The sequence below is a fragment of the Podarcis vaucheri genome, assembly GCF_965113315.1.
Source record: "Podarcis vaucheri genome assembly, chromosome: 6".
Lineage (NCBI taxonomy): Eukaryota > Metazoa > Chordata > Lepidosauria > Squamata > Lacertidae > Podarcis > Podarcis vaucheri.
This window is the reverse complement of record NC_138764.1, coordinates 98569046-98592175: the sequence shown is the minus strand read 5'-3', so window position 1 is coordinate 98592175 and position 23130 is coordinate 98569046. Positions and strand designations below refer to the sequence as shown.

The following is a 23130-nucleotide window of genomic DNA, read 5'->3' as shown; positions in this document are numbered from 1 at the left end:
GGAAAAGGAGAAGCTCCTAAATAGCCATGTTTTTGCAAAACAATTTCCCCTGGTGCAAGGCATTTATAAATGTTATTCTTCACTGATCAATGAATTTTAAGCATACTTTGCACAAAGGCAGATGTGAGGGACCTTTATACAGGGCCGTCTTTACCCAGGGGTGCAAGGGGTGCGGAGCACCTGGGCGCTGAATTCTGGGGGTGCCAGATGCCCGCTGCTGAAGCCGCCTAAGCTCTTAACTATCTACCTATTATCAAATAATAAATAATTTTGATCAAGCTAGAAAAACAAAATACATATATACCTAGGTATTACTGAAATGTATACCTACTGTTTCACTAAAGGACTTTCGACTTTGTGCGCTCATTTACCAAAGAGGCGCTGTGCTAGCGGCAGCGCTTGTCAGACTCAACGGTGGTGCTTGTCATTCGCAACGGCGCCATGGACACGAAATTAACTCTTACATCAAAATATTATGTTACGTATTGTATTGAGCTGCTATGTGGCAGTGGGGTCAGTGGCACCTTTGACACGACTGATGTTGCTCCTAAGTAGGTGCCGAAACAATACTTATAAGTTTAAGTGTGGTGGTGTTGTATACTTAAGTATAAGCGTACTTTAAATAAAGGAGCAAATAAAAAAGTTTGTCCCTTTAAATAAAGGAGCAAATAAAAATGTTTGTTCCTTTTTCCACCCGTCTTTCGTGAACAAGACATAAGGCATAAGCATAATAAAAGTTAATTTGGGGGCTAAACTAAATTTGGGGGCGCTGGGTGGATCTTTGCACCCCGGCGGCGCATATGCTAAAGACAGCGCTGCCTTTAGCACTACCGATATTGCTGAACTACAACTCCCATCAGCCTCAGCAAGTATGACCAATGACCAGAGATGACGGGACTTGTAATTCAACAACATCTGGAAGGCAACGGGTCAGAGGGAGGGAGAGAGCTGAGACCTGTCCTAGTACAGTGGTACCTTGGGTTACATACGCTTCAGGTTACAGACTCCGCTAACCCAGAAATAGTACCTCGGGTTACGAACTTTGCTTCAGGATGAGAACAGAAATTGCGCGGTGGCAGCAGAGGGAGGCCCCATTAGCTAAAGTGGTACCTCAGGTTAAGAACAGTTTCAGGTTAAGAACGGACCTCCAGAACGAATTAAGTTCTTAACCCGAGGTACCACTGTATGTGAATTTTTGTACACATTGCTTGCTTGGAGAACTGCACTGCAAAAGTCCAGATAGACGTGCAAATTTCAAAGGGTGGCTGGATTTCAGTTTGTGCATGTTTTCACAAAGTGTGAATGAGACAAGTTTGCCTTTAAATGTGAAATGAAAGGGATTTCTCCCCCACCCCTCGTTCGGCGGAGGTGGCCAGGTGAAAAACAAGCCAGGGCTCCTGTGCAGGAGAGAGAATCTGAGCAGGTGCAGCGTGCCATAGAAGTTGCAGCTAGTGTTATCGCCTCTTCTCCGCAAATGTCAATGATGTAGGAGCCTCCCCCGTCCTCCTTTTGTTTAACCGGCCACTCTCATCTACAGAGCTGACCGTTCAAGCCGGTGTGCTGCTTCTTGCAGCTGCAGCCTGGAAATTTGGGTTGCTGCGACGAGGCCATGCGTCCTGCGGCCTCTCTAATTAGTATGCATGCTGCGTCCAGATGGAGGAGGGACATACAAATCCCAGCATGCAACTGGACCGAAATTGCAGCCTTGCGCTCGGTGCAACAGCACAGCAGCCATCTGCCACGGAAAACAACCAGCCAAGCAGTTTAAAGGCAAAGCATCGCGTTATGAACTGTGGAAGGGGGGGAGGAGAGGATGGGGGGAGGTAAAAATGTAGGGGGTGCGGGGAAACGGGGAGGGTAAGATATATGTTCCTGCTGTACATGTTTTAAAAGATTTCTCCCCATGTTAAATGAGGATGTGTACAAAAGCATCTTTAACCCACTGTCTGCTCCTACAGCCTATGGAATACTGAGCAGCGGAAGATCTAGCACTTTTGTGTCATTGTACAGAATTATACCATGGTTAAATTTTGTACTGGAGAGAGAGAGGGAAGCAGAGCTCTCCCCTCTAGCTGTTTAATTTGGTTACACATGAACACGCATGCAAGCACACACACACACACACACACAGTCATCTTCCGCTTGTTGCTTTCTATAAACAAGCATGACAGCTCCTCCCACCCCAAATAAAGTTATTTGCCTCTGCAAATTAATATCTCATGCCCGCTGCTGAAGTATCAAGAGTTATTCGTCTCTGGAGAAATCATGTTGAAGACTGACGTGGTGGAAACCACCAGCAGCCCCGTTCATTTGCATATGCAGATCTGCCTAATTATTCAGCTTGCAATTAAAAGGCTTGCATGTCAGCAAATGAGACTAATTAGATGCATTTATCTATGATAATCAGCTTTATTACAAACAACATAGATTCCCCTTGACTTCACAAGGAAGAGGGCGCCCGTTGGCAGGGGTGAGCTGGTCAGGGGTGGGTTCCCGGGCGAGGGAGGGAAGCCGCAAATTGACAATCAGAGCTTCCTGACTCATCCAAAGAGGCTGGAGGTAACGAGGAAGCAGCAGCTCTTTTACGGGTTGGAATCGGAGAAAGAGTCAGGGTGCTGATTTCCTGGCCTGCTTAATTTGTTGCTGAGTGGCCAACTACGGGTCAACTTAATTGGATGTTGGTTGCTGCAAATAAAGACATCACCTTCAGCTATGAGGCTGCTGTCTCTTAGGCCTCCTCCTCCACAGGATTCCTCCTCAGCTTTCCTTGGAATCGTATGCCGAGAACATAAGGCGCTGCCTGCTGGATGAGGCCAATGACCCATCCCCTGAAGGACCAGGTGTGCAGCCTAGGAGTCATTTTGGACTCTCAGCTGTTCATGGAGGCACAGGTTAATTCTGTGTCCAGGGCGGCTGTCTACCAGCTCCATCTGGTATGCAGGCTGAGACCCTCCCTGCCCGCAATCTGTCTCACCAGAGTGGTGCATGCTCTAGTTATCTCCCGCTTGGACTACTGCAATGCACTCTATGTGGGGCTACCTTTGAAGGTGACCCAGAAACTGCAATTAATCCAGAATGCGGCAACTAGACTGGTGACTGGGAGTGGCCGCCAAGGCCACATAACACCGGTCCTGAGAGATCTGCATTGGCTCCCTGTACGTTTCCAAGCACAATTCAAAGTGTTGGTGCTCAGTCCTGTATACCTGAAGGAGCATCTCCACCCCCATCGTTCTGCCCGGACGCTGAGATCCAGCGCCAAGGGGCTTCTGGCGGTTCCCTCATTGCATCTTCTAAAAGTCGGATAGTTGTTTATTTCCTTGACATCTGATGGGAGGGCATTCCACAGGGTGGGTGCCACCACCGAGAAGGCCCTATGCCTGGTTCCCTGTAACCTTGCAGTGAGGTAAGCACCAGAAGACCCTCAGAGAAGGACCTCAGTGTCCAGGCTGATTGATGGGGGTGGAGACGCTCCTTCAGGTATAGGATGTCCCTGTTTTCATTGGAGAAATGTTGAGGGATATGGAGTTATTCGACCCCCGAGCCATCTGAAGGCAGCCCTGAAGGAAGGTTCCCTACACTGGAGTAACAGATAAGGCCCTTGGGCTTTCATAAGTCCTGGCTGGCAGCAGCTCTGCAGAGTCTCAGGAAGAAAAGACTTCCTTTCACCAGCTAGCCCAGGGCAGTCCAACCTCTCAGACCAAATGGGCCACAAGAGTCCTTAGAGACAGAACCCAGCAGGAGATGCAAAAGGATGGAATCGTCCCATAAAAAGCAACTACCATGGTGCTATGGTTCCACCTAGCTATTGGGTGGCATAACAGATTTCCGAAAGATCGCCTAGCATAATTCTGCTTGCTGTTTTTCATTTTTGAGGAAAGCATTCCACAGCATAGAGGCGTTATCTGTGTCCCATCATGTAAATAGGGCCGTGATTTTTCATTAAATAAAGCATGAGCGCTTTTCCAGTCTCCTGCTGCCGTGTGAGAAATGGCTTGCTAAACCCCACTCGCTCTGTTTCAATGAAGCTAATTTCAAAGCAATTAGCACTAAACTGTGGTGTCTGCTAACGAGGGACGTGACAGTTCCCTAATTCAGAATAGATCTGTACACAGAGCTGCACCAATTTTGAATATCTGGAGTCGCTGATTACACTAATGTTAAGCCAATGCGGCAACACACACATACACAAATATGAGGGGAGATGGGGGGGGGAGGAGAGAACGTTGGTATCAGATAACAAGGTACCAATTGGTAACATCAAGCAACATTACCAGAGACACCTAGATCCATTACATTCAGTGAGGTTGATTTCCAGTACTGAATGAGTGTGCATACATGCGCACATTAGGATTGCACACCAAATTTTCACTTGGTGCATTTTTTCACAGCAAAAGGCGCCATTTTGGATGGCTGGTGGGGAGGAGTGAAGTTTCATTCAAAGCAACAGCACTCCCCTAAAAAGAGAAATACCACCTTTCTCTAAGTGATCTGCACCCACCTCCCTAGAAAAGCATTGTGGGAATGTTCAGGGTGGCAGGAGAGGATATATTCTTTATTAATAACCTTCCTAACTTGCGCTAGCAAGTTCCTTTATGTAGCAGAGTTGCAGTCCCCCTTTTTAAGTGCACAGCAGATAGCTGGTTGCAGGCTCGTGTGAGCCTCTCACTACAGTGGTGCCCCACAAGACGAACGCCTCGGAAGATGAAAAACTCGCTAGCCGAAGGAGTTTTTCGTTTTCTTAGCCGCTTCGCAAGACGCATTTCCCTATGAGCTTGCTTCGCAAAACGAAGCTTGCCCCGCAAGCTCCGGGGATAGCGGGGAAGCGCAGCGCGCCTTCCCCTCTGTCCCTGGACCCCTTTTGAACCAAGGGGCGGCAACGGGGAGAAGCGATTCTCCCCGCTGCCCCTTCCCTTGCTTTAAAACAGGTCTGGGGACAGAGGGGAAGGCGCGCGCGCCTTCCCCTCTGTCCCCGGAGATTGCGGGGCAGGCAACGGGGAGAAGCAATCGTCTCCCCGCCACCCCTTGCTTTAAACAGGTCCGGGGACAGAGGGGAAGGTGTGCGGCGCTTCCCCTCTGTCCCCGGACGGTCTCCATAGGAACGCATTGATTGATTTTCAATGCATTCCTATGGGAAACCGTGCTTCGCAAGACGAAAAACTCGCAAGAAGAAAAAACTTGCGGAATGAATTAATTTCGTCTTGCGAAATTGTCTAATACCACTGTATTAGACAATTCAGTCTGTCTCAGATTGAATTGTATGTTCCTGGTAAGTTCCTTTGAATCCCCTTAAAAGAATAAAGACACGGCAATCTTATTTAAAGTCAATAAAAGAAGTTTACTCACATCAGTTCACAGTTGGATTCCTGAAGGCAGACTTAGTTACAAATATGTACATGTGGATCTACCCCATTTGGGGGAATAATCTCAGTGCTTATGCTAGCTAAGAGTTAGCAGAGCAGTACTGGCTAAAAGCTGGTCAAATGAAGAAGGAAGTCAAAAAAGAGAGAGGTTGCTGCGTGACTCGTCCTTTTGTTACCTGGACAGGTTAGGTCACGCCCACCTCCTATCATGTGCAAAAGGAAGGATGCTCTAGCCAGGAGGAACAGGAGGTTTTTGACTGGCTGGACCAAACAAATTTGCACTTCTGAAAATTTTACCCTGCAGTTGTTCAGCCAAGAAACGTGTACAAAAATGTATACCGTACAGTAAAATGCATGAGGTATCGGGAAACTGCTTTGTAAAAAAATTCTAATTTAGGAGAAATTTGAACTATAATACTGGTTAATTTTCATGAGTTCTTTTTTTTTTAATTGCACATTGATGTGGATGTAGAGAACCAAATTAGAAAAAATGCGAAGCTGAGAGAAATCAAAATGGACAGATTTGCCCATCTCTACTCTGAGGTGCCTTTAGACCTTCAAGACAACTATAATCAACTGAAGAACTCTGTGTGTAAGTGAGCTGTTGCAAATTAACCACCACAGCTCAAGCACAGCTCACACATTGTGACTTAGAATCAAGCAGGGTTGCCAGCAATCAGGGTGTGTAATGGCTTGCTATTGTGCCTTTATATATATATATATATATATATATATATATATATATATATATGCTTTCGTAGATTTTCACGGGTACAGGAATGCAGGTTTTGGTGTCTTCGGGTGTCTTCCCGTGTAAGAGTCGGGGTGTCTGTGCGACGTTTCGACGAGGTCTCACTCGTCATCTTCAGGCTGGTGCTTTCGGCTTCTTGTTACTGGAACAGAGCTCTGTTCCAGTAACAAGAAGCCGAAAGCACCAGCCTGAAGATGACGAGTGAGACCTCGTCGAAACGTCGCACAGACACCCCGACTCTTACACGGGAAGACACCCGAAGACACCAAAACCTGCATATATATATATATATATATATATGACTGTGTGTGCAGCTTAGGAGCTGCAGCCTGGCCGCAGCTGGCTACAAATTATTGCATAGGATCTTTGGAAGGTCTGCCCTCCTCAGCTTCCTCTTCCCTTCTCCCAATTAACCTCCATCTCCAGGGCTCAGCGGTGGGAGAAAGCCTATTGGATGAATCACCAGGGACTGCCGCATGACATCACCAAGAGGTTACTTTAGGTCTCAGGTTTGGGCTCTGAAATCTCAGGGTCTGAGATGCTCTTGACGTGGCTCATTCAATAGTCAATGGTGTCTAAATCTCCCTGTAAACCAGTCAGGTTGATGACCCAATAAGCATGTCACCCAAAAGTCCCCTTTGCTTAATAGCCATGGGAAGACAACGCCCTCGCAAACAACAGACGAGATAGGAAGACCATATCGGAGTGCTACAACTTCAGACTGTGGGGGGTGGGCTCGCATGACTGCCTCTTCCTCGATTTAAAAATAAAAAAAATTAAAATCTGCACCTAGAATTAAAAAACAAAACTTTCCCTGGCGCACCAGTTTTCTGTGTGTGGAGAGGTGTATTTATTATTTTGGTACAGCCAATCGTATGTGGCCCCAAACCTGCCTGCAATATGAAGTGGTACGGTTCAGAAAAAGCCCCCCCCCCCATTCATTTGCTGTTTGGGATAACTAGGCCTCAGGCTAAGCATGTCTCAGAATCACATAGGGTGCGGATATAAATATTTCCAGGACCCCACCCCATAAAAGAGAGATAGAGAATTTCCATAAGGAAACACATACCGGTATATATGTTAATATATATATGACAACAACATAAGGAGAAAAGAAAGAGCAGCTACTCCTTTAAATTATAATGTTGTACCAGGCTGTCCACTGGGAGTTGATGGATATCTAATTATTCAGGCAATCTGGCATCAAATGTCCTCATTTCCCAAATCCATGTGGAATGAAGAATTCACTTATTCAGCCCAAACTCTGGTAGCATCTTCCGCATTGTTCTTTTGTTCGTCTCTGCAGACTCGCAACAAGAGAGAAAACCGCTTTTGCCAGAAACCGTTCTCTCTCCCCTCTCCCCTCTCGCCTCGCTTTCCTGCTCCACCAACCTTTAATTAATTAGTTCAAGGCTCCAAAGGGAGTTGGGACATAAAGACCGCAGGTCAGTTTAGCTCAGAAGTGTCCGCACCCAATTTGTGGCTCACCAGGGTTTGGGGCGGGAGTTTTCCCCAGCCCTTCCTGGAGATGGCTGGGATTCAATTTGGGACCACCTCTACCACAGATCTAATCCCCCACCCTCCAACATTCTGTTTAGGAAACAAACACTCAAAGGATTTCAAGGGAAACTAAGAAAACCTCGCTAAAACCAGAGACATTCCTGAGGGCAGTTCAACACTTCACGCATCAGTGTTATGCATACAGCTTACAGGAAAATAAGGGCAATTGCTTTTCTCCCTCCCGCACTTCATCGTCACACTCAGAAAGGCTACACCTGTTTAATGTTTGCCTGCCATGCACTCATCCAAGGGGCAAGAGCCCCACCCAAACAAAAGGGTGATAAGTCCCATTCAAATCTCACATTCCCATTCAAAGCCTCTAACACTCAAAGCAACTAACCCGGTAAAAATCTGCTGAGGCAAAATTTGAGAATTTAAATTTATCTCCCCGGCATCACCGTCTCTGATTTGTTTGATTTTTGGCACGTATCCTTTTTTTTCAAAAAAAATTTATTGGTTTTCCAAATTTAAAACAAACATATCAACAAACATAAAAAGAAAACATCAAAAAACAAGCAAACAAACAAACATATATCCTAACTGTAAGAAATCCACTTTTGTTTACCTTGTTAGGTGACTTCCTCAAATCCCCCTGGCTGAGTTTCCATATAAATCATTGTAGCAGTTTTCTAAAACTAGTTTCACATAAAATTCACTTAGTCCAATTAACATCTTTCTTTCTTATCATTTTAACTTTTATCCATAGTATTCTACAACATCATATGTTTAAATCCTAGGCCATTTTGGTACTCGCAAGTAATTCTATTTAAGTTATCTTAACATTTTTAACTAAATAATCTTTAAATTTCTTCCATTCCTCTTGATACTCCTCCTCCTTCTGGTCGCAGACTCTTCCGGTCACGTCAGCTAGCTCCGAAAAGCCCTTCATCTTCATCTGCCATTCCTCCACTGTTGGTAGTTCTTGCAGTTTCCAGTTTTTGGCTAACAAAATTCTTGCTGCAGTTGTGGCATACAAAAACAATCTAACATCTTTCTTGGGCAATTCCAAACCTATTATTCCAAGAAGAAAGGCCTCTGGTTTCTTAATAAATGTGTATTTCAACATTTTTTTCAGTTCATTATGAATCTTTTCCCAGAAGTCTTTCACCTTGGGACAAGTCCACCACATATGGTAAAATGTACCTTCTTTTTCTTGACATTTCCAACATAAATTATCACTCTTATGGTATATCTTTGCTAATTTTACAGGGATTAAGTACCATCTCTACATCATTTTCATAACATTTTCCTTTAACACTGTACAAGCAGTGGGATTTTTGGCATGTATCCTAGTAAAGCCAATCACTGTTTGGACATTGCTTCCTTGATATCAGCTGCTGTTTCAGAGCAGGCTTCCCAGCAGATAATCGTTTTAAACAGATCTTTTCCCTGATCTTCTCTCCAAAGCTCCTCCACACACTAGCCTGGATGCAGAAGAGTTCATGGGCCCTTTATAAATATTCAGTCCCTATCGAGGCAATGATCAAAAACATTTAAGCACAGCCTTCTGGCCTGGCATGCCAATAACTCACTGATTTTGCCTTTTTAGCTCCTTCAGAGTGCTGCTTTGACACAATAGCACATCTCCGATCTGGGAAGGGGCCTCGGAAGCTATTGTACCAACGCTTGTGTGATTAAGAGACCCAGTGATAAAACCTTGACATGACAGGTCAAGGCAATCTCGGTGGAAGGGAGCAGAATTCTTTCAGCACTACAAAAAGATGGATGTCAGTTCCTTTCTGGTGTCACTGGGAGTTCAAGGGTGCGGAACATTTCCTTGGAAAGGGATGTCAACAGACCAGGAAAAATAAACAGCATGTTCTGCTCTTCTGCAGTTTGTGCAGCAGAAATAAGGTGAGATGAAGTGAAGCTTTTCATGGCGTTGGAGACAAAGCATGCTTTCATCTCACATCTGCGCATCAAGGTGCTGCTAGTAGCTTCCTCTTCTTTCTTTGACGATCACTCGTAGCTGAGTAAGATTGTCTTCCATCAACACGGTTTTAACAGTGAGTCCGTAAGTGACTGTGGAAGCCAATTCTGGATCCACACGTCCTTCCACAGTGGGGACACAGGTTTCCAGGCAGGAGTTGATCACGGTGAGGGTTTGCCAAGCGTGCCTTCCTCTTAGCACGTTTCTCCCTTTCGTCCTGAGTTCGAGTGTCTTCAAAGTCCATGACACCTTTAGTAAAGGCTGTTCTCCAATTGGAGCGCTCACAGGCCAGTGTTTCCCAGTTGTTGGTGTTTATACTACATTTTTAAAGATTTGCCTTGAGAGAGTCTTTGAACCTCTTTTGTTGACCACCAGCATTACACTTCCCATTTTTAAGTTTGGAATAGAGTAGTTGCTTTGGAAGACCATAATCAGGCATCCGAACAACATGGCCAGTCCAATGAAGATGATATTGAAGAATCATTACTTCGACACTGGTGATCTTTGCTTCTTCCAGTACACTAGCATTAGTTTGCCATTAGATGATGCTGGATTTTGGCATCAATGTCAGCCCTTGTGGAAAAATAACTGCCCAGATAGGAAAAGTGATTGACACTTTCCAACATCACACCATTGAGCTGGATTTGTGGCGCTGCAGAGGGGTTGTTTTGTGCTTGTTGGTGCAGCACTTTGGGTTTTTTTGGATATTGAGGGATAGGCCAAGCTTTTCATAAGCTTCTGCGGAGATGTTTAGGATGGTTTGGAGGTCATCCTCTGAGTGTGTGCACACTTCGTTGTCATCAGCATACTGAAGCTCTATGATGGAAGTTACGGTAACCTTACTCTTTGCTTTCAGCCTACTTTTCAACCAGCGTAGCTATCATGGCTGGTTGAAAAATTGGCAACCCTGTCCTAGAAATGCCATCTGCTCCAAGAAGGTTCTAAGTTGATTGGTGACGATGTCTGCTTGCACAAACTGCACGGCAATTCCTGGCCTCCATTCTTTCAATCTGCAGCTGAGGGAATTGCATAACTCAGGGGCAGCCAAGGAGTTATTGGACTCCAAATCCCATCGGCCCCAGACAGCATGGCCAATGGTCAAGGATGATGGGACTTATGGTTCAAAAAGTCTGAGGGGCACCAGACCGGGGAATGTTGACCTAATGGATATTGAAAGCTCCAGCCCTGAATGTCTAGCTTCATCTGAAGGGCAGCATATTACATATCCCTAATGCAACTGAAAGGGCTGTTTTTGATGTTTGATGTTTTATTATGTTTTTATATGTGTTGGAAGCCACCCAGAGTGGCTGTAGCAACCTAGCCAGATGCTTGGGGTATAATAATAATAATAATAATAATAATAATAATAATAATAATAATGCATATCTATAAATGTATATCTCCAATCTACCTCATGGCCGCAATCTGTGGATTGCCCGCCTGTCTCAGATCAAGTCCTGAATTAGTTCAGGGGTGGGGCTAATGTTTAATTAGGATTTTTATTTATTTATTTTTAAAGAAAATGAATTGTCATGAAGGGAGGAGGAGGAGACATACATCTCCTTTCCATCCCCACCCCCCCAGCTAAGCGGGAAGGGCTCAATTCTGCATAGTGCTCCTTCACAAGGAGATTCTCTGCTTGTGAAACAGCACCCCACAGGATTGATGCCTCCACTTTAACAGCTGTTAGTTTTTGCAGGAAATGGAAGCTTAGAGAAAGCAGCTTGCCTAAGGCCCCTTTGAGAGCTTTGTGGCTGAGCAAGGGTTTGTACCTGCTTCTCCCAGATATCAAATCTGAGGTTAGATCTACACTATGCAGGCAGCAGGATGTGGTGTGGACTGCTGGTGTGGCAAAACGTACTACAGTGGTACCTCGGGTTAAATACTTAATTCGTTCCGGAGGTCCGTTCTTAACCTGAAACTGTTCTTAACCTGAAGCACCCCTTTAAGCTAATGGGGCCTCCCGCTGCCGCCACGCCGCCGGAGCACGATTTCTGTTCTCATCCTGAAGCAAAGTTCTTAACCTGAGGTACTATTTCTGGGTTAGCGGAGTCTGTATCCTGAAGCGTATGTAACCTGAAGCAATGTAACCCGAGGTACCACTGTATAAGAAAGGCAAGTCAGATAACCCACTTTTTAATCTTGATCTTCATATATACCACTCTCTGCAGATAGAAAACTAACACATCAAGGGGAAAAAGCTGTTGTTCGGTCCATTGTCTGAGGGGCTACTTATCCACTTGCACAGAGTTTTTGACATAAGAAATCCCCATTTGCTGTCTAAAGAGGTACAGTCCACTCTATCACTGCCACCATATTCTGCTGCATATATAGATATTGCCTTAAATGATCAACTGTTAGATCCAGCTTTCTAGGAGAGAGATGTTCACACAAGATGCATCTCTAATGGCTAATGCTGCAGATGCACACGTATAAATGTGCTGAAGAAATATGTTCAGGTCATTCCTGTTTTTCCTGCTTCTGGTGCCTCTAAAATCAATGGGCTTGTCAAATGAGACTCTTTGCATCCCTTCGCCCCTCCTCCCCTCAACAGGTTCAAATTAATAGAGACATCTGAAGAAAACAGTGCATTTCCTTCCAGATATCTCCCCAAACATTGTTAGCATTTGCAATTGCAGGAGGCAGCTGTGTCAGGATGATGGCATTTGAGGTTGGCTTGGTTCCAAAGGCTGCGTTTCCCACAAGGGAGCTGGGACAGCAGTCTTCGAGTGTAAAATAGCTCTTCCTGGTTTCCATCATTCTAATGAACATGTCTGCAAAGATAGCTGAGTTTCTCTGCACAGCTGATGGCTTGGGTTTCTTGGCGCATGTGTCCACACATGGGGAGCATCACAGAGTGCAATCACACAGCTGCCAGCTGAATGGCAACCACTGTGAAATCTTCTGGTCTGATGGCTCAGACTGCCATTTTTAACCTCTGGCTGAAATACCTCCCTATTTTCTATTAATTTTGAAAAGCAAATTATTAACTGGCTTTCCACACATTTTTTTTTAACTGCTGCATAATACTTTCAAGTCAGTGAGTTTTTATTTTAGTCAGATTTTATTTTTAAAAAATGTTGAAGGACAAGCCTGGCTGAAGAAGAACAAGCATGACCTCTGCAACAGAAAGCATTGCCTCACTCATGTTTCAAATAAAAACAGCGTAAAATTAGAGCTAACACTGGTGAGGTGTGCCCCAATCTAAAAACAGTTGTCAGGGCTGCTTCCAGATCCTAGCTCACAGAGGATCACGCTAGCCAGCGTTCACTTTATAAAAGTCTTTATTGAGTTACAGTTTCCGATTCCAAGCTGCAGTGTGCAGCCCTACGTCTTATAAGCTAGACCGGCGAAGCTCCGTCTGAGTCCCCGCCTCCTGTACACCAACTTAATACCCTAGCCTTACTCCACCTTTTCCGCCTGACCGTTCTTCTCTGGGTCCCTCTGCCCCCCGTGGTCTCTTCCTTCCGGGACTCTTCTGACGCTGACCCCCCGGACCCTTCTGTCTCCTTGTGGCGGGCTTTAGGACCTGGCTCCCTTTCCGGGCTGCTTACTGTGCCGCCTTCCTGTGCATTTGAACTTGGCGCACGCGCCCAAACTTCCACTTTCCGCTTGACCGTTTCTTCGCTCTCCGATGGAGGTGTGGCCACTCCTGACTCATGCCCTCCCCCCTGCGGTGAGCCGCCGGATCCCGATGCCTGGCGCCCTTCCTCCCCACTGCGCTCTGTTGGGGACGTTGGCCCCGATTTCCAACTGCTGCTCTCTGAACCCCCTTTTGTCCCTTCTTCCTGGGGTGTCCCCCTAAGCTCCCCCCTTGCTCTGGTCACTGGCGCTCCTTTCTGTGAATCTTCCGATTCACTGGAAAGACTCGGAGATCTCGGGTCGTCGTCATCGCTCATCTTTCCTTCGGACTCCTCCCCCTCGCTCTCTGTTTCCTCCCTTGCCCTCGCCTCTGCTCCTGAACCCCTGACAACAGTGAATGACGAATCCTTGGTCAAACATGTGCTCTCTCTCTCTCTCTCTCTCTCTCACTGAAACACTGCAAATCTTTCCAAAGCAAATTACGGGATGGCATGGTCAAAAATCACTAGGGCATGAAGTGAAAGAATCAAGCAGCGAGTCCTTGTGAAGTCAATGTTTAGACAGTCAACCACCTCCACTACTCTGCAATGGGAATTAGGACTGCCATGCATAGGAGGGGTCTCATGTGCACCCCTTCTCATTTTCTGCCTCTCTCTTCTGCTTCTCTTTATCTATCTATCTGTTATCTATCTATCTATCATCTATCTATCTACTGTATTATTTGTTCAGATAGTACAGTGGTGCCTCGCAAGACGAAATTAATTCGTTCCGCGAGTTTTGTCGTCTTGCAATTTTTTTCGTCTTGCGAAGCACGGTGTCGGGAAAGTTTTGGAAAAGCTTCAAAAATCACCAAAGTCTTCACAAACCTCAAAAAAGGCTACCACACCGCGTTCTATGAGTTGCTCCTCGAAGTCAAGTCGCAACTGTATTAACGGTGTTAAGAAAAAGGAAACAAACTTGCAAGACGTTTCCGTCTTGCGAAGCAAGCCCATAGGGAAAATCGTCTTGCGAAGCAGCTCAAAAAACAAAAAACCCTTTCGTCTAGCGAGTTTTTTGTCTTGCGAGGCATTCGTCTTGCGAGGTACAACTGTATAAATTATGCTTGATATTTAATGTTAACATTTAATAATAAGTAAAGGTAAAGGGACCCCTAACTGTTAGGTCCAGTTGCGGACGACTCTGGGGTTGCGGTGCTCATCTTGCTTCATTGGCCGAGGGAGCTGGTGTTTGTCCGCAGACAGTTCTTCCGGGTCATGTGGCCAGCATGACTAAGCTGCTTCTGGCAAACCAGAGCAGCGCACGGAAATGCCATTTACCTTCCCGCTGGAGCGGTACCTATTTATCTATTTGCATTTGACATGCTTTCGAACTGCTAGGTGGGCAGGAGCTGGGACCAAACAACAGGAGCACACCCCGTTGTGGGGATTCAAACTGCTGACCTTCTGATTGGCAAGCCCTAGGCTCTGATGTTTAGACCACAGCACAACCCGCATCCCTTTAATAATAAGAAGAACTAATAATTAATCCATCTATCTATCTATGAACTGTTATTTGTTCAGACAGATAGATAGATGTATTATTAATTATTAGTTGTTGTTGTTATTAAATGTTAACATTAAATATTAAGCATAATTTATAACAGCTTACAATTACAGAATCACAGAAATAAGGTGGGTTCTAAAATATACACCTCAAGTGTCAGAAGCTAGGATAAAGAGGTTCATCTTCAGCATTTGCTGAAATCTGCGCCATGAAGGTGTCTGATGCACCTCTGTGGGGTGGGAGTTCCACAATTTAGGAGCTGCCACAAAGAAGGCCCTGTCCCAGGCCGCCACCCTGAGCCTCTGAAGCTGGAGGAACTACCAAGAGAAGGGTCTTCTGTTAATCTTAGCACCCAAAAGGTTTTGTGGGGAAGGAGGAGGTCATTCAGGTATTTGGGGGTCTCAGTCACTAAGGTCTTTAAACGCTAATGTGAGCACCTTGAATTGGGCCCATAAACAAACTGGCAACTAGTACAGCTGTTTTAAAACAATCAGGCTGCTGCAATTTGGACCAAACTGAAGTTTCTGAGCGGTCTTCTAGGGCAGCCGCAGGTAGAGTGCATTGCAGTAATCCATTCTAGATGTTGCCCGAGCATCCCCGCCTTGCTGGCAAACCAGATAGAGCTGAAAAGGCAACTATTTATCATAAATCCCATCCCTTGAGGACCAGAGGTGTCATCCGCAGTCCTCTAGGGAGGTTTACTATCTAAAGGGACCTCAGAAAAGGAAATCCCTTGTAGCAATGAACAAAGAAGGTATCTGCCAAGGAGGGTGAGAACTTTACCTGGTTGTTTCCAAAGACTTGCTTTTAACACTTTAGTGTTATTAGCATCATATTTGCAGTAAAAATTTATCACACCTTTTGCTCACGCTCTGAAGCATGTTGCTATTTTTCTCAACATTTCAGGGGTGGCGGGGTAGAAAACAATGCATATGGAAATGCCAGAATTGCCTCTTTCTCTTCCATGATGACTTCAGATGTATGGAAATTCAGTAGGAATATGATATCATGTGAATTTGGGGTGCCTGGGAATCCCAGTTGCTTTTTCTTAAAGCTTGTACTCCTAGTATTTCTTTATCATTTAAGAATTTATTGGCTAAAATCTGCGTTGCCCCGGGCAACTTACAACGGGGGGGGGGGGTACAGAAAAAGTAAAAATACACCTGCAACTTTTATGTACATCTTTGTCCTTTCCCATCCTCTTTGGGGGTTTTCCTGGTGAAACCTAAGTAGACACCTTGAAAGCAGGAGATCTGTTGGAAGCTGACCTGGAAGTGGGAAAGTCACAAGCAAGATGTATTTTGGGAAATAAGGTCAGAAGGCAAGACAGGACCAAAATGAATCACACAGAGAGCATTCAGAGTTTCAAGGTTTTTGCTCTGGAAGGAGAAGGCAAGTTAAATTCAAAAGACTCACGTTTTTCTGCTATTAAGGCCAATGATTTACATAATAGATAGACCTTTTTATTATTATTTTCTTATAACTCTCTAGCCTAATGAGAGTATTAGGAAAAGGATGTTTCCAGTTAGAGTGGCCTGAATAACATCAAATTCTCCCCAATTCTTTCCAAATTTTGCAGGAAAAGGAAGATGCGCCCCTTCTAATCTTCTCTCGTTTGGGAGTGAAATGGCTGTTTGCCAGCAACAAAAACACCATTGCCAAGAAGAGGCTGCATCCTAGTTAGAACGACCTTTCTCTCTCTCTCTCTCCCCACCCCCCTTCAAAGGTCATTTTCCTGCAAACGACCCAGATGCTCTGCGGCTCCATATCATCCGCTCACCTTGACAATCTGCCCAGGGCGTTTCTAGCCCATAATGTTATGCTGAGAAGTGGGATGGAAAGGCAAGGAGGCGACTGCAGCAAGGATGGCTTCCTGCATGCAAGCAAGCAAGCTCGCCTTGCCGCTCTCGTTTCACCGCAAACAGGGAACGCCTAGCCATTTGCCTCCGCCTCTTCTGTGTCAGTAACACCATAATCTCTCCTGCTCTGCCTGGGCAACAAACAGCCCGGCTTTGCTTTCAGAGGGAAGAATGGATCTGAGGACTGCAATTATTCCAGCGGGCCGGGCTGGCGTCTCTCCTTGCATTGTTAAGGGATGAGGCTGTTCCATTGTGCAAAGAGAGAAAGGCATGCCCATCTCTCCTGGCTTCTGCATCTCCTGATAACTAAAGGTGGAATGATGATGGTGTGGATGGTCCATCTTGCTGTTCCAGAAGCCTGGAATGTGCAGGTCACACTCCCTGGAGCACACTCATAACTGGAGCAAAAGCTGAATGACGCTGCTGGTTGGGTGGGTGGTCATGTGTCCTCCTTTACAGAAGAGAGTCCTCTGTTTGGAGGACCAGGTGTCAGGAACTGGCCAGATGAAGATTGGTGGGCGCCGTTTGCCCAAGAGTCTCCCAGGGAGGAAAAAGAAGATGATGACTTCAATCCAGGATCCTGGTTGTGGAACACGGAGGAGCAGTCTGGGGAAGGGACAAACTGGGAGGTGCTAGAAGCAGGGGGTGGTGGTCAGGAGAAGGAGGGCCTTCCAGGACAGGGTTAGGGACTGTCAGGAGTCCTGGTTCCCAGCTTGATAACTCAGTAAGTGTAGGTACCGTATTTTTCGCCCTATAGGACGCACTGTCCCATAAGGCGCACCTAGTTTTTTGAAGGAAATAAGGGGGGATTTTATTTTTTTTTCCCAGGCGCGGGGCTGGGGCGGGGGAAGCCTGAGCTTCCCCCGACCCCAGCCCCCATAACAGGCAACTCTCCGCAAGCCAGCGCCGGGCTCCCGCGCCTTGCGAAGAGCTCAGCGCACCCAGGCTTCAGCATGCAGGCAACTCTCTGACCCCTCTCGCTCTCCAGGCTTCAGCAAAAGCCTGCATTCGCCCCATAGGACGCGCACACATTTCCCCTTCATTTTTTGAGGGGGAAAAGTGCATCCTATAGGGCGAAAAATACGGTAATTGAAAAGGAGGATTTATTGCAAAAACAAACAGATCGCTCCAGACGGCTCTAACAAAGCCTCCGGCATCATTACTCAAGATGACCCTTCTGAAGATTTCTTCCGGCGTCAACAGAAGATGTTGAACTTATGACCCTTACATCTCTTGTTTTGCTTCCTATCTAGCAGCCCTCCCATTTGCCGACTTTTGGGACTTACTGGATCAGATCCATCCTCTTCCTGTTCTGAGAAGCTATCTCTGAGTTTGTTCGCACTTCTTTGTGCTTCCTGCAAGCTTTGGCTGTGTTCTAGCCTGCTCTCAGCTACTGCCTTATCAGTCTGCCCTTCAAGGTCAGGAAGAGATGAGGTCTGCAGCTGACAGCTCTCCCCTGCCTGACTAACATCTAAGCCTCCTAACATCTAAGTTCCTGGCTGCTTTCTGCAGTTGGCTGCAAACCTTCGCTTGGAGCTGGCTCGTTCCTGACAGGGACTGAGACTGACAGTGTGAGCACAGGCAGAGAGGAGTCAGGGGTTGACCCTGCTACCCAGCAGTGGGACAGTCCCAGTCCTGCTGGCTCTTTTCCATCTCTGACACTCTGCTCGAGGAGAGTCCTGCATGTTGCTGAGCAATGGGCCGAACAGGCCCAGAGAAGGAGCCCATCGACTTTGCCTGCTTGGGAGGGGTCCAGAGTGAGAGGCTAAAGGGGGAGGCGGGGCCAGAGGTCAGTTTCAGCAAGGTCTCTGGCCAAATGAGTCAAGTTTAAAGACGAAGAACTATGCATTGGGGAAGTAGAGACAGACTAAGCAGGCACACACTTCCTCACAATGGCGAGATGTCTTGTGCTTCCATTTAAATTACAGTATCCCCACACACACACCTCAAAAAAAATTACAATGCTTACAAATTATTAGCCTTTGTTGGAATTAATAACACACACCCAGTCACCTAAAGTGTCAGAATTAATCGACATTGTTACAAAGAAAGTCGGAAAGGGAGAACATTGGGCTACTTTCTGCCATAAAAGTCTCTTTCTGCCATAGCGCCTTACCGTGCGGTAGAGTGGATGTTGCCCCAACGGCACTTACTAGGGAGTTAAATCTCACTTTGCTCACTGGGGGTTGTTCCTGAGCGAGTGCAGTTAGCACAGAGGAGCAGGGGTGTCACCCTCTTGACAGCTGTCATCGCTTCCTGAGTGAGCAGTGCTTCAGATTGCACAGTAGGTGGCATGTTGCACATATATCTCTAGGATCTGTCTCAAGAAGATGGGGGGAAAGGAAAAACCCAGCTCAACTCTTCTTTGAAGGATGAGAAAACCAGCACGTTCAGGAAAGCTAGCAAGCAAGTGGTTCAGCTCATTGTTGCAGAAAGCCAGTTACAGGAAACAGGACTCAGCCATAGGGGAGAGAGAGCAACCTCACTGCTTCATCAAAACGACATGCCCTCCAACATTTCTCCAATGGAAATAAAGGTAAAGGTAAAGGGACCCCTGACCATTAGGTCCAGTCGTGACCGACTCTGGGGTTGCGGCGCTCATCTCGCTCAATTGGCCGAGGGAGCCGGCGTACAGCTTACAGGTCATGTGACCAGCATGACTAAGCCGCTTCTGGCGAAACAGAGCAGCACACGGAAACGCTGTTTACCTTCCCGCTGGAGCGGCACCTATTTATCTACTTGCACTTTGACGTGCTTTGGAACTGCTAGGTTGGCAGGAGCAGGGGACGAGCAACGGGAGCTCACCCAGTCGTGGGGATTCGAACCGCCAACCTTCTGATCGGCAAGTCCTAGGCTCTGTGGTTTAACCCACAGCACCACCCACGTCCCCCAATGGAAATAGGGATGTCCTAATCATTAATAATAGATATATTATTTATACCCCACCCATCTGTCTTCTAAAGGTTGTATAGTTACTTATCTCCTTGGCTCAAGGGGTCACATAACTCCATACCCTCCAACATTTCTCTGATGAGAATAGGGACTTCCTAAGCAAAAGTGAGACATTCCGGGATCAAATCAGCAACTGAGACAGCTTTTGTAAACCTGGGACCGTCCCTGGAAAATGTGGGAATGTTCAGGGTGGCAGGAGAGGATATCTTGTTTATTGATAGCCTTCCTAACTAGTGCTAGCAAGTTACTCTACTTACCAGAGTTACATTCCCCTTTTTACATGCACAGCAGATAGCTGGGTGCAGGCTCGTGTGAGCCTCTCACTATTATACAATTTGGTCTGTCTTCAGATTGAATAGTCTTCAGATTGAATAGTTGGATTCCTGAAGGCAAACTTAGTTACAAATATGTTCATGTGGATAATCCCAGTGCTTCTGCTAGCTGAGAGCTAGCAGAGCAGTCCTAGCTAAAAAGCTGGTCAAACGATGAAGGAAGTCAAGAATGAGAGACGTTGCTGCGTGACTCGTCCTTTTGTTACCTGGACAGGTTAGGCCATGCCCACCTTCTATCACATGCAAAAGGAAGGATGCTCCAGCCAGGAGGAACAGGAAGTTTCAACTGGCTGGACCAAACATTCCCTCACGTGTCTTCTCTAGCATTTCAAGGAATGTTGCACTTGACTGCCTCTCATGGATCACATCCCACAGAAAATAGGGACTGTTACGGAAAAATCTAGGTGTGAGGCTGCTCAGTCACCCAGCTCGTCGGGCAGAGCCCGCGGGTCCCTGCGGGATAAAGGAAGGAGTCCAGCTACCAACCAGAGCAAATAGCTGTAGATCAGTTTATTGCGCAACAGGTTCAAAGAGGAATTTTGAACCCCGAGGATGGGGTGACAAAGACTTTTAAAACTTTCCCACCATATCCCAGAATACAGTTCATACAGCATCATTGCTACATCATTGCTACATCATCACTGACATGTCACAAAAGGGGAGGGTTAGACAGGGGTTACACTAGTTTGGCAAACATGTCCAGACAAGTCCTTGGTACAAGATTAACATACTCAGACATGGCAGGGCAAGACTCAGGTATAAGATTAGCATAGACAAATATGTCTTAAGTACCCACCACCCAAAAGTACAATAGAAGTTTCTTTGCATGTCTGGAGCCTGAGGCAAGTCAGGTGATGAGATTTGGCTTCCCTTGGCTAACATTGAGCCCAGCAATTGTCACCTCTGAGAACTTCCTGGAGTCCTTTTGCAGGGGGAAAATAGCTTTGGAATGGAGGAAACTGACAAAGGAGTTTATTTTATATTATTTTTAAAGCTAGGTAACTTCCCCGAGCTTACATTCAGGGAATACATTCAAGGATACATTCAGGCATAATATTTGTAACATTTAACTTTAAAGATGTGCCCCCCCCCGTAATTTCCGTAACAGGGACACTTGGAGGGTCTGGATGTTGGCTATTTGCAGGTTAGTAGCGTTGCAGAGAGCTTGCTGGGGAGACCATGAATGACAAGGAACTCAAAAATACTTTTACAAGGTTTTAATAACAAAAACAAAAATTCCTTTTACACTAAACATAACAACAACAAACATGACCCAACCACCAACCCATCCCCCAGGGTAATGGGAGAGCTAGGTGCTGCTCCTTATATACTATACCCAATTGCTGACACAGCTTGATTAACACAACTCAGCAGCACCTGCTATGTTTCACAGCTGTAAGACTGGGTCTCGTTATTTGCCCTGGCCCTTAAAGACATACACAACTTGTGAAATAATAATGAACCATCACATTTTAAAGTGACCATTCAACACTGGACTCAAGGACAACCACCTACTACATTCATTCTGGGGTTTAGTACCCTGCATGCAGTTACACCAGGAGTTTACAGTTTTATTTGCACTGCCCGTTAAACCACCTGTTATCCTCAGTTCTTCTTCGTTCTTAAGCCATAAAGATGCACAGGCACGCACAAAAGTACAGCGGGAGCCTGCAAAGAATGCTCGTTTCATTTCATTTCCCTCCCTAGATGGGCATCTATCTGGGCTTTGAAACTTTTTCCCTCTTGTGACCGCCTGCGGCAAATAAACAAAATTCCCAGGGAAGTGGCGGCGGCATACGGCACTCAAACAGCCCCCTGAATGTTATTGTTCTCAGAGTTGTAAGGCGTTGACTACAAACAACCTCTGAATGGCAAAGGGAGAGGGCTTGCTGAAGGCAAGGTGATATTCCCTCATTAAAATACAGTTGTAAGAAGTGTGTGTGTGTGTGTGTGTGTTCAAGAGGGTAGAAAGCTCTGCCTTAGCGCAGATCAGAAACCACTTGGAAGTCCTTGTTTGCAAAAGCAGGGGGAAAAGGGAAACATGTATTGTACTTGTCCACAGAGTAACCCCCTGAGAACCGTTAATGCTGCCACGTGTTAAAAGGAAACTTTTGTTAACTAAGTATGGATCACAACAATTGCATTTTGGGAACATTGTTCGAAATGGGCCTCCTAGGTTGTGCTTGCTGAACACACAGCTGAAAGGAGGACGCGGAGTTTGTGCCTTGTTACATCTGGTGTTTCTGAAGTATTTTTAGAATTTCTGGTAGCTCACAATATGCCAGGCCGACTTATGCATCATGAAAACAAGGACACCGATTGGCACAATATTTACATATGCTAATATGGAGGTGCACAGAATTAGAAATGATTGCTACAATTTAAATAGAAATATATCTCACTGTAGTTGGGAAGAAGTTGCATGCAGAAGGTCCCAGATTCAGTCCCCGACAGGCAGAGCTGGGAGAAACCCGTGTCTGAAACTCTGGAGAGCTGCTGCCAGTCAGTGCAGGCAGTCCTGAGCTACATGGACCAATGGTCTAATCCGGTATAAAGCAGCTTCCTATGTTATGCTGCTATGACCTAACCTGGTGCTGCTATGACCTATGCTGCTATGACCTAACCAGGTTATGACCTAACCTGGGGAGAAAACAGCAAAGGCCTGGTGAAAAGAGCACAGCAGAGGTTATATCTTCTGAGAATCCTCCGGAAAAACAATCTCTCAAAGGACCTGTTGATGTCATTTTACCATTGCACTGTGGAGAGCATATTAACTTATGGTCTGTGTGTGTGGTTTGGGAGCTGCACGGTCAGGGGAAAAACAATGCTGTCCAGGGTTGTAAAGACTGCGGAGAGAATAATTGGGTGCACTTTCCCCACCTTGGATCAAATCTACGATAGTGCGCACCCCGGAAATGATCTCTTTCAGCTTCCGCCTTCTGGAAGAAGGTATAGGGTTATAAAGGCCAGGACTTGCCGCCTGAGAAACAGTTTCTACGCAAATGCAATTCTGGTTCTAAACGCAACATAAGGGGTCTCTAGAGTATAGTGTATTTTAAAATGGGGTTTCAGAGTTTTTAGGGGTTTTTGAATGTTTTATGTAGTTTTATGTAGTTTTTATGTAGCTTTATGTACTTTTGTAGTAGTTTTATGTAGTTTTTATGCAGTTTTATGTAGTTTTTCAATTTCATTGTCCTGCATGGGACAATGACAATAAAGATATCGTATATCATATCGTATATCGTATATCATATATCGTATG

The 23130-nt window shown here is 45.9% G+C and overlaps 1 long non-coding RNA gene across 1 annotated transcript in view; it reads left to right on the top strand.

Moving 5' to 3' along the window:
• The window catches only part of LOC309534398, a 59075-nt gene extending 41760 nt beyond the window's left edge, over window positions 1-17315 (top strand). The window contains exon 4 of the long non-coding RNA XR_014220678.1: window positions 16305-17315. This is a non-coding gene — a long non-coding RNA (uncharacterized lncRNA). The remainder of the gene's footprint in view (window positions 1-16304) is intronic.
• The last annotated feature ends 5815 nt before the right edge of the window (window positions 17316-23130 follow it).